Consider the following 9018-nt stretch of genomic DNA (forward strand, 5'->3'; position numbering starts at 1 on the left):
GTTTGATAGTAATGAAAGGGGAAAGGAGTGCAAGGAATATCTACATGATGATGGGAAGTATAGTTATAGGTAGAGTTGAAGTTGCAGTTGTAAAATTAGATCAAGGCTATCACTACAGAGAAGTTCAAGCATTGTTTGGACTTGATCAATGTCTCAAATGCTAAATAGACATTGTACTCAACCTATATGGAAGATAAAAAGCTTCCTAGTTTATATCTTCATGGGGTATATTCGCCAAGGTGGAGATTTTTGTGTATGGCTCATATACACAAGTAAATGAGAAGATGCCGGAACAAAGTGGAGTAGAGAGGTGAGATGAGTGAATAAGTAGAGTACGACTGCTCCACTCCAAAGGACGTAGTCATATTGCCGAACCTCATAAATCTTGTGTGTTTGCGTTGTCTTATTGCTCTCTTGATTTCCCTTGCGGATCCTCTATTTTTCTTACATCAACTCAAGCCTAATCTTGTTGCTTGTAAACAGCAGGGATAACCAATAATGGCATATTACAGGAAGTTAAAGTCATGTGGGATGAATTGGTAAATCATGAACCAATACCCACATGTAGTTGGAGTGGTTGCAAGTGTAACATTGTAGTTAAACTAGAGAAGAAGCAGGAAGAAGAAAGTGTTTTCCAGTTTTTGATAACCATCAACTATGTGATGTATGGGGGTATTTGTTCCAATGTTCTGAGCATGGATCCATTGCACAACCTAAACTGAGTGTATGCAATAAGCATTCAAGAGGAACACCACCAACATATAGCTTGAGGCAAGGAGGAACAAATGGATGTTGTGGGATTTATGACACAAATTGATTTAAGAGCTAAAGCTTATCTTGCTCGATCAAAGGATAAGGGTATCACCTATATCCATTGTGGTAGAAGTGGGCGTGAGCCCAAGGAATGATTATAGATTGTTGGATATCAAGATTGGTGGGAAGACAAACCTCGTGTGTTTGGAAAGAATGTGGGATGCTAGCGAGGAACTTCTAGTGTTCTTGGACACGGAAATGGAGGTAACACTCAAGCACATGTAACATATGCTGGGAAGTAGTGGACAATAACCTCAAGTGATGCTAACTGTAGTGGAATTCTAGGACTGAGCGGAGACCAGTGGGAAATATTTCTTAATATCTTGAATATCCATAAAACAAGAGGACTTGAATGACTCATTGGTAGGAAAATTAAGTGAATGGTTAATTGATTATGGAGCATCACATCATATGATTGGGGAACTTTGCTTATTAACTGATGTTTGGAAGATCACACTATGCATGGTCGGACTTCCCAATAGTGAGTAAATGACTATGTTAAAAGAAGGCAGAATGCATTTGCATGTAGATCTTTATTTGCATAATGCATTGTTTGTACCTAATATGAATTGCATTGTAATATTAGTTGCTAAGCTATTGCGAGAACTAAATTGCACTATCACTTTTATTGACAAGTTGTGTGTAATACAGGATCGAACTTTAAGAACTCTAATTGGAATGGGTAAAAAACGTGATAGGTCTATCTTTTCTAGACAACTATGCTAATTTTAGAAAATAAAGTATGAAGAATGAATTCACTAGAAATGTGGCATCGCAGGCTTGGACATCCTTCCAAACAGTTGCTTTCTTACCTTCCTGATGTTAGTAGTAATAATAGCCTAGCTGGGCCATGTGATGCATACTTTAAGGTAAAACAAATTCTAGATGTTTTTCAAGAAAGTAGTAATAAAGTTGATGATTATTTTTCCTTGATACATTGTCATCTATAGGGAGCATATAGAATGCCCGCATCTTGTGGTGTAGTTTATTTTTTGATAATTGTTGATGATTTCTCACATGCAATATGGGTTTACTTTCTACTTAAAAAAAGTGAAGTTCTACAAATCATAATTGACTGTCAATTTAAAAAGCAAGTTAAAATTGTTTGTAGTGACAATGGAACCGAGTTTACATGTTTGAGGTCATATTTTTGAGTTGCATTAAACGTTATGTGTAGACACAACATGGCAGAATAGGTAGACACAACATAACACAATATAGGTAGGGCATTGAGGTTTTAGGCTAGCTTGCTCATTCAATTTTTGGGAGAATGTGTATGAACTACTAGATACTTGATAAATAGTACTCCCTCTTTGCTTCTTGAAGGAAAAACACCATATGAGATTCTGTTTGGGAAACCACCTTAATGTGACCATTTGCTAATTTTTTGATTGTTTTTGTTATGCACACTGAAATGCTCATGACAAAGACAAGTTTGGTGAAAGAAGAAGGATGTGTACTCATGGGATATCTATATGGAAAGAAAGGGTGGCATGTTTATGATATTGAAAAAGGAGAATACTTTGTTTCTCACGATGTGGTCTTTCATGAAGATCTTTTTCCGTATATAGAGGATATGGAGCGGCATTTGTGTCACAGAGATGAATCATTGTTCTCACCTAATAACACAATATTTTGATGATATACTCGAAGAACACAGAAGGAAGGGGATATCAAGACTTAGGGGGAGAGAAAAACATGATGTTGTATGAACAAGTGAGAATCCAAGAAGCAATAGGGCATGGCACTGCTGGATGTTTTGAAGGTAGGCCATTGAAGCTATTGAATCAATAGAGAATCTTGGTAAGGGATATTGCTGCACAAGCCATCTATCCTATTGAAGGAGTATGTAACTTATTTAGCACATTGTCTGCAATACCACCTTCTTTCTTAAGCCTAATCCTAGTCATAATCCTTAGGTACTACTCCTTATCCCATGGTAAAATTATGTAACATGTGCTAATTTTTCTCCTTAACATTATGTTTTCGGACTAGTATGGCAATAGGAATTGAGCCCACTCATTATGTTGAGGTAGTAAAAGATGAAAGATCGAGGGAGGCCATGCGAAGAGAGATACAAGCTCTAGAGAATAATGGAACTTGGATATTAGAGACCTTGCCCCCTGAGAAAAAGGCTATTGGGTACAAATCAATAAATGAGATCAAGTATAACTTAGATGGAACACTTGAGTGTTATAAGGCATGCTTACTAATTCTTGGGAATAGACAAGTTGAATGTCTTGATTATGCTAAGACCTTTGCCTTAGTTGTAAGATGGTGACATCAAGAGCATTCTTAGCTATTGCATCAGCAAAGAAGTGGAAGTTGCATTAGATAAATGTGTATAATGCATTCTTACATTGTGATTTGGATGAAGATTTCTGTATGAAGTTACCTCCAGGATTTTTAACAAAGGATTCAACAAAGGTGTGCAAATTGAAGAAGTCACTCTATGGGTTACGACAAGCTCCTCGTTGTTGGTTTTCTAAATTGACAGTCACATTAAGGAAGCTTGGCTTTGTTCAATCTTACTTTGACTATTTCCTATTTACTTATTGCAAAAAGATATAAGCTCGAGTATGTTAATATATGTTGATGAGTTGATCATAGCCAGAAATAACTCTTAGGATGTTGCCGAGTTCAAAGAGTATTTGAGCAAATGTTTTTATATGAAAGATCTTTGTGCTCTTAAGTATTTTTTGGACATTGAAGTTACCCATGGTTCAAAAGGTGCTTTTCTTTGCAAATGCAAATATGCCTTGGACATTGAAGTTGGTTTATTGGGAACAAAGCTAGCATCTTTTCCTATGGAACAAAATCATCAACTGACATTTAGTACAAGTGCAATTACGGATAATCTTGAGTAATACCGATGATTGGTGGGATGACTAAAATATCTTACTATTACAAGAAATGATATTAGCTATTGTGTTCATATCCTAGCTTAGTTTATGCAGTGTCCATCACAAGATCATTAGGAGGACACTCTGCAAGTGATGCAAAAAGGCATCTAGGACAAGGTATTTTCTTAAGGGCCAACAATGATTTACCCTTGAATGCCGCATTGTGGCTCTAATTGGGCAAGTTACCCAATAACATGAAACTCACTAACTAGCTATGTTGTGTTGTTGGGATCCTTTCCTATCTCTTGCATAATAAAGAAGCAACAAACAGTGTTCTAATCATTTGCAGAAGCTAAGTATCGCTCAATGGGGAATGCTTCCTCTGAGTTAAAGTAGTTGAAATGTTTGTTCTCCATATAGCCACCAATCCGGTCTTTCATGAACGAACTAAGCATATTGAGGTCAACTATCTCTCTATTAGTGATGAGATACAATACAACAACATTGCCACTTGTTATGTTTGAACTTTGAACCAATTAACTGATATTTTCACCATGGCCCACAGACGACAACAATTTGAATATTTTATTGGCAATTTGAGCATTCGAGATTTACATGATCCAACTTAAGGAGGAGTATTAGGCAGGGATGCATTTTAATTAGGGCATGTTTTAAGAGAAAATATTCTCCATGTATATTTTAGGAAGGATATTATTTTGTTATGATTTTTGTATATGATAGGCTAGAATTTCTTCCTTAGACTTGAAGTTAGGAGTGATTTGTGAATCTCAATTTGTATATGTTAAGATAGATAGATGGCAGCGACACAAAATATTAAAGTAAAGTGGGAAAATAAAAAGAAGATGACACCAAAATTACTTGGTTCGGCTTTTTGATGCCTAAGTCCACTGGTCGAGGAGAAATATTTCACTATAGAAATTGCAGTTTTACAAGTGGAGATTTCATTCAATGCATCTCAAATAAAAAAACCCTAAACACCCATTCATCCAAGAAGTACTCTTGGTGCCTTTGTGGTGATCTTAACATGGTTAAAGGGCATGTATTTAGAGGCAAATGAAACAACTAAAAGGTCCAAGTATTCTTACATGGATGCCAAAAATTGTTGCTCCGTGTATGTCAAAAATGGAGGCTTCATACAAGTTAAACCATACTTGTAAAAAGTGAAGGGAAAACCTAGGGTTTAGGCATGGTAATTTGACAACAACATGTGTAAAATTCTAGGCATATTTTTCACCCTTAACAAATCTCCTCCTTGTCTTAAATATTGCATATTTGAAGCTTGTATATCTCCTCCTCCTCCAAAGTAACCTAATAATTGTATAATTGAACATGATTTTATACTTATTTATACACTTAATTGGCATGTATTAAGGTGTTTATTTGAAAAATGATATTAAACATAGTGAAAAATATGATTTTAGGTGACTGGTAGTGCAGTATGAGGAGGAAAAGCCAAAAACAATTTAGAGTCAAAACAAAGAAGATAAAGCTCTCTCGACATCAACAACAAGGGAATAGACTAGACTAAACACCTTACAGTCACCTTACTGCTAGATTTACGGAGATAAGCCTTATTCAGAGAACCTTGTAGGCATGCTTATACCCGTAAGGAGGAGCACAATGACTAGACATATAGACTTACATGCAAGACTTACTTCTTAAGTAGAACCATAAGGAGCATCCAGAGAAGTTTACATGGAGAAGTATAGGCCCGTGAAGGAGGTTGAAAGCGCTATCCAAAGGAGTTTATGGTCTAGCACTTATTGTTGCAAGCTAGACCATAATACTAAGATAGAAGACCTCACAAGCTGAGCTTATGCCCATAAGATGATTGTAAGACATGTAATGCATCATCTCTAGCTCCTTGGCCTTGTTCTTACACCCATAAGTAGCATGTGAGTGGTTAGGTATAAAACAATTTACTGAGGGTTTTTGGGGAATCTTTTGATGACTTAAAAAAGGAAGAAATAGAGAGGGTTGCTTAGTGTTTTCTCACATAATCAAAAAGGGGAAGAGGATTATCCATCAACTAGGACACCATTGGTGCCATTGAGGAGAATCCTTGGCAGCATTTATGGAAGGTAAAAGAAGAGTTCATTGGCATCCCAATGGGCAAAGAGAGAAAAGTGGTTTTCATGTTTCCATTCATTTCTCTCATCTTTATTGGATTGTATGAGTGTTCTTCTTTAATGGAGAACTAACTTGTTGGTGTTTGGGCATAGATGGAACTCAGGGTTCACATTTTTATAGACATTGGTTATGGATTTTGAATGATTTTATGTTAATTGTTTAATTGCAATCTATCATTGTTGAATTCAATTATGTGTTTCTATTGTCTTGGATTCTATTATAATGAAATATGAGAACTCATGCTTGATGCACTTGTGTGATGAATTGAGAGATCCACTACTGAGAAGTGCTTGTGCGATATGGATGCGAAGCGTTCATTCCTTATGTTGAGCATTACTTTTCTCAGGTTTTTACACTAATATATGTGTTTTTATGTTACTTTTATGCAGGTAGGGTTGTGAGGCCAAGTATGAAGGAAAGAAGCCAATGTGGATTACAATGCACTGATTTTGGAGGACTGTTCACAGTCGGCCCAGAAAAACATGAATTCAGAGGATCCACACGGGCGTGTGGAAATTATCCACGGGCGCGTGAAGCATCCACGCCCGTGTAGTCGCCCGATTCTAGCCCTATTTAAAAGCCGAATCAGCCCCGATTTTAGTATTCTTTTCTCCATCTTTTCCCCAACTTGAGAGAGGGCTTCGGCTAGGGTTTCGAGGGGTATTGGCCAAGGTTTTGGAGAGGTTCTACGGCTCTGACATCGTCATTCCTTAGGAAGAAGGTTGGTAGGGGAGCTTCCGTCGAGGCGTATCCTATACCGGACGAGGGAATCCTTGGACGGCTAGTAGAGGACTTTCCACAAGACCATCGACATGACTATCGAGGAGGTTTCTTTATGGATTCATTGCTTTTACATTCTATTTCTTTGATTGTACTTAGCTCCATGGAGAGCTAAACCCCTAGTGGGTATTCGGGTATTGTGAACCCTAGGATGTATTTGTTTCTTTGAAGCTCTTTATTATGCTTTTAATAAATTGATGTTTATTGTGAGTTCCAACCTTGAATGCTTGATTGTATGAACATTTTCCCTAGAGTAACACTAGGGTTGAGAGTTCTTGTTGGTAACCTTGTGAGTGAGTGACACACCACGAGCGTTAGACAAAGCTAGGTTGGAGAGGGTTGAGAGGGTGAGTCGAGAGGTACAGGAGCGTCCTTTTTCCCCTCCGGCGTGATAGATTCTACCTCTGTTCCTCTTGTTCTTTACGGCCATAATAGAATGAATGGTCTAAGGGATGAACTTCCGCTGGGGCTTAGTTGCGCGTGCAACGGAGTGAAGCGTTGAGGTGATCTTAGTATCTAGGGCTCAATTGTGGTTAGGGACCTTCCACCTGGACCAAAGAGTTAGGTCTATAATTAGGAAGAGATTTATCACTTGGAATCCCTAGAGCTCATTGCAACTCTATGCGAGTGCGAGGTGTTGAGATTGTTCGATTTCTCCTCCGGAACATGTATAGAGTTTGGCATAGTTGAACTTAGATTTGGGACTATGTAATTAAGGATTTCCATGACTCACCATTGCATTGATTAGGAAGCATAATAAAGGATTCTTGCACTTGAAACAATTATCCTAGGTGGAGCATTATCCGGGTACCCCATCTTTATCGATTGCCTTACCCCCCTTCTTTACTTTTGCTCTTTTACTTGTTGCTTTTACTGTTGAGAATTGAATCACTATCACACTCATCATCATTGATCTTTTACATAGCTAAGAATCGAATTAAGTATTTTTATTCCCTACTCTCTGTGGATTCGATACTCGCTCACCCGGGATTATTACTTCAACAAACCCGTGCACTTGCGGGATATACGCAAGGGGATCTTGTCAAGTTTTTGGCGCCATTTCCGGGGAGCTAGGCGTTTAGAGATACTTTGCACTTTGTTTTCTTAGCTATTTCACCATACATTTTGTTTCATATCTTCTTATTCTATCATCATTCTGATTTCGTTTTCTTTCTTTTGGTGCAGCTCCAGGTTATGACCCGAGGGAATCCCTCAATATTGATTGAAGGAGATCCTGAGCTTGAACGCACACTTAGAAGAAAAGACAAAGAACCTGTACAAGAACAGTCTAATTCAGCTGACTTGGAAGTAGAAGAATATGAAAACATGGCAGAACAGAATGAGCAACAGCGAACACTATCTGATTATGCCAGACCTTCGATGTGGGGACACGATCGAGTATTGTGCGTCCCCGATTCAGCTCGAAATTTCGAGCTAAAAGCCGGCATTCATCCATATGTTGCGTAGATCCCGCACAATTCAACGATTTGGCCGATGAGGATCTAAATAGTCATATAGAGAGCTTTCTCGAGGGTGTGCGACATCTGAAGATAAATGGGGTTACGGATGATACCATCAAATTGAGAGCCTTCTCATTTTCCCTAAAGGGGAGAGCGAAGCAGTGGCTACACTCATTACCTAGAGCATCAATTACTACTTGGGAGGAGATGGTAGAAGCTTTTCTAGCCCGTTACTTCCCTCCCGGAAAATCAGCAAAACTTAGGAATGAGATCTCATCCTTTGTTCAGTTGGAATTGGAGTCTCTATTTGAGACGTGGGAAAGGTTCAAGGAGCTCCTGAGAAAGTGCCCGCAACATGGATTCCCGGAGTGAACGTTTGAACCCGAGTACAAGGCAACTCTTGGATGCGGCAGCAGGAGGTACCTTAGGTAGCAAGACCCCCGATGATGCCTGACAGTTGATTGAAGAAATGGGGTTAAATAGCTACCAATGGAATGCTAGGGAGAAGAAAATGGTGGCCGGTCTCCATGAAATTGATGCAGTAACTTCATTGGCGGCCCAAGTAGAGAATTTGAGTAAGAAGTTAGATCATTTAACTTCAAATAGAGTGGCGGCCGTGACTAATTGCGCCGGTTGTGGTGGAGGACATGCTCCCTCCGATTGCCCGATCTCTATTGGAGATGTTTCTTAAGTGGAAAATGTTGATTTTGTAGGGAATGGCATGAGACCTCAAGGAAATCCATATAGCAATACCTACAATTCAGGTTGGAAGAATCATCCCAACTTTTCATGGAGTAATCAAGCTCCACAAAAGGCCATGGGACCACTAGGTTTCCAACAACAACAAACTCCTCAAGTGGAAAACAGGGTCTCAGGTTTGGAAACCCGAATGAGAGACTTAGAGAAGCACTTGACTAGATTCATACAATCTGCAAATACAAGGTTTGAATCAGTTGAGTCTACACTTCGCA

General features: G+C 38.6%; 1 non-coding gene across 1 annotated transcript; it reads right to left on the reverse strand.

The window, feature by feature from the left end:
- Positions 1 to 8302: 8302 nt before the first annotated feature.
- On the reverse strand, positions 8303 to 8409 carry LOC120276593. Its single transcript, XR_005541308.1, has one exon. It is a non-coding gene; the product is annotated as a small nucleolar RNA R71 (small nucleolar RNA).
- Between the last annotated feature and the right edge of the window lie 609 nt (positions 8410 to 9018).

Source organism: Dioscorea cayenensis, chromosome 14, assembly GCF_009730915.1.
Source record: "Dioscorea cayenensis subsp. rotundata cultivar TDr96_F1 chromosome 14, TDr96_F1_v2_PseudoChromosome.rev07_lg8_w22 25.fasta, whole genome shotgun sequence".
NCBI lineage: Eukaryota > Viridiplantae > Streptophyta > Magnoliopsida > Dioscoreales > Dioscoreaceae > Dioscorea > Dioscorea cayenensis.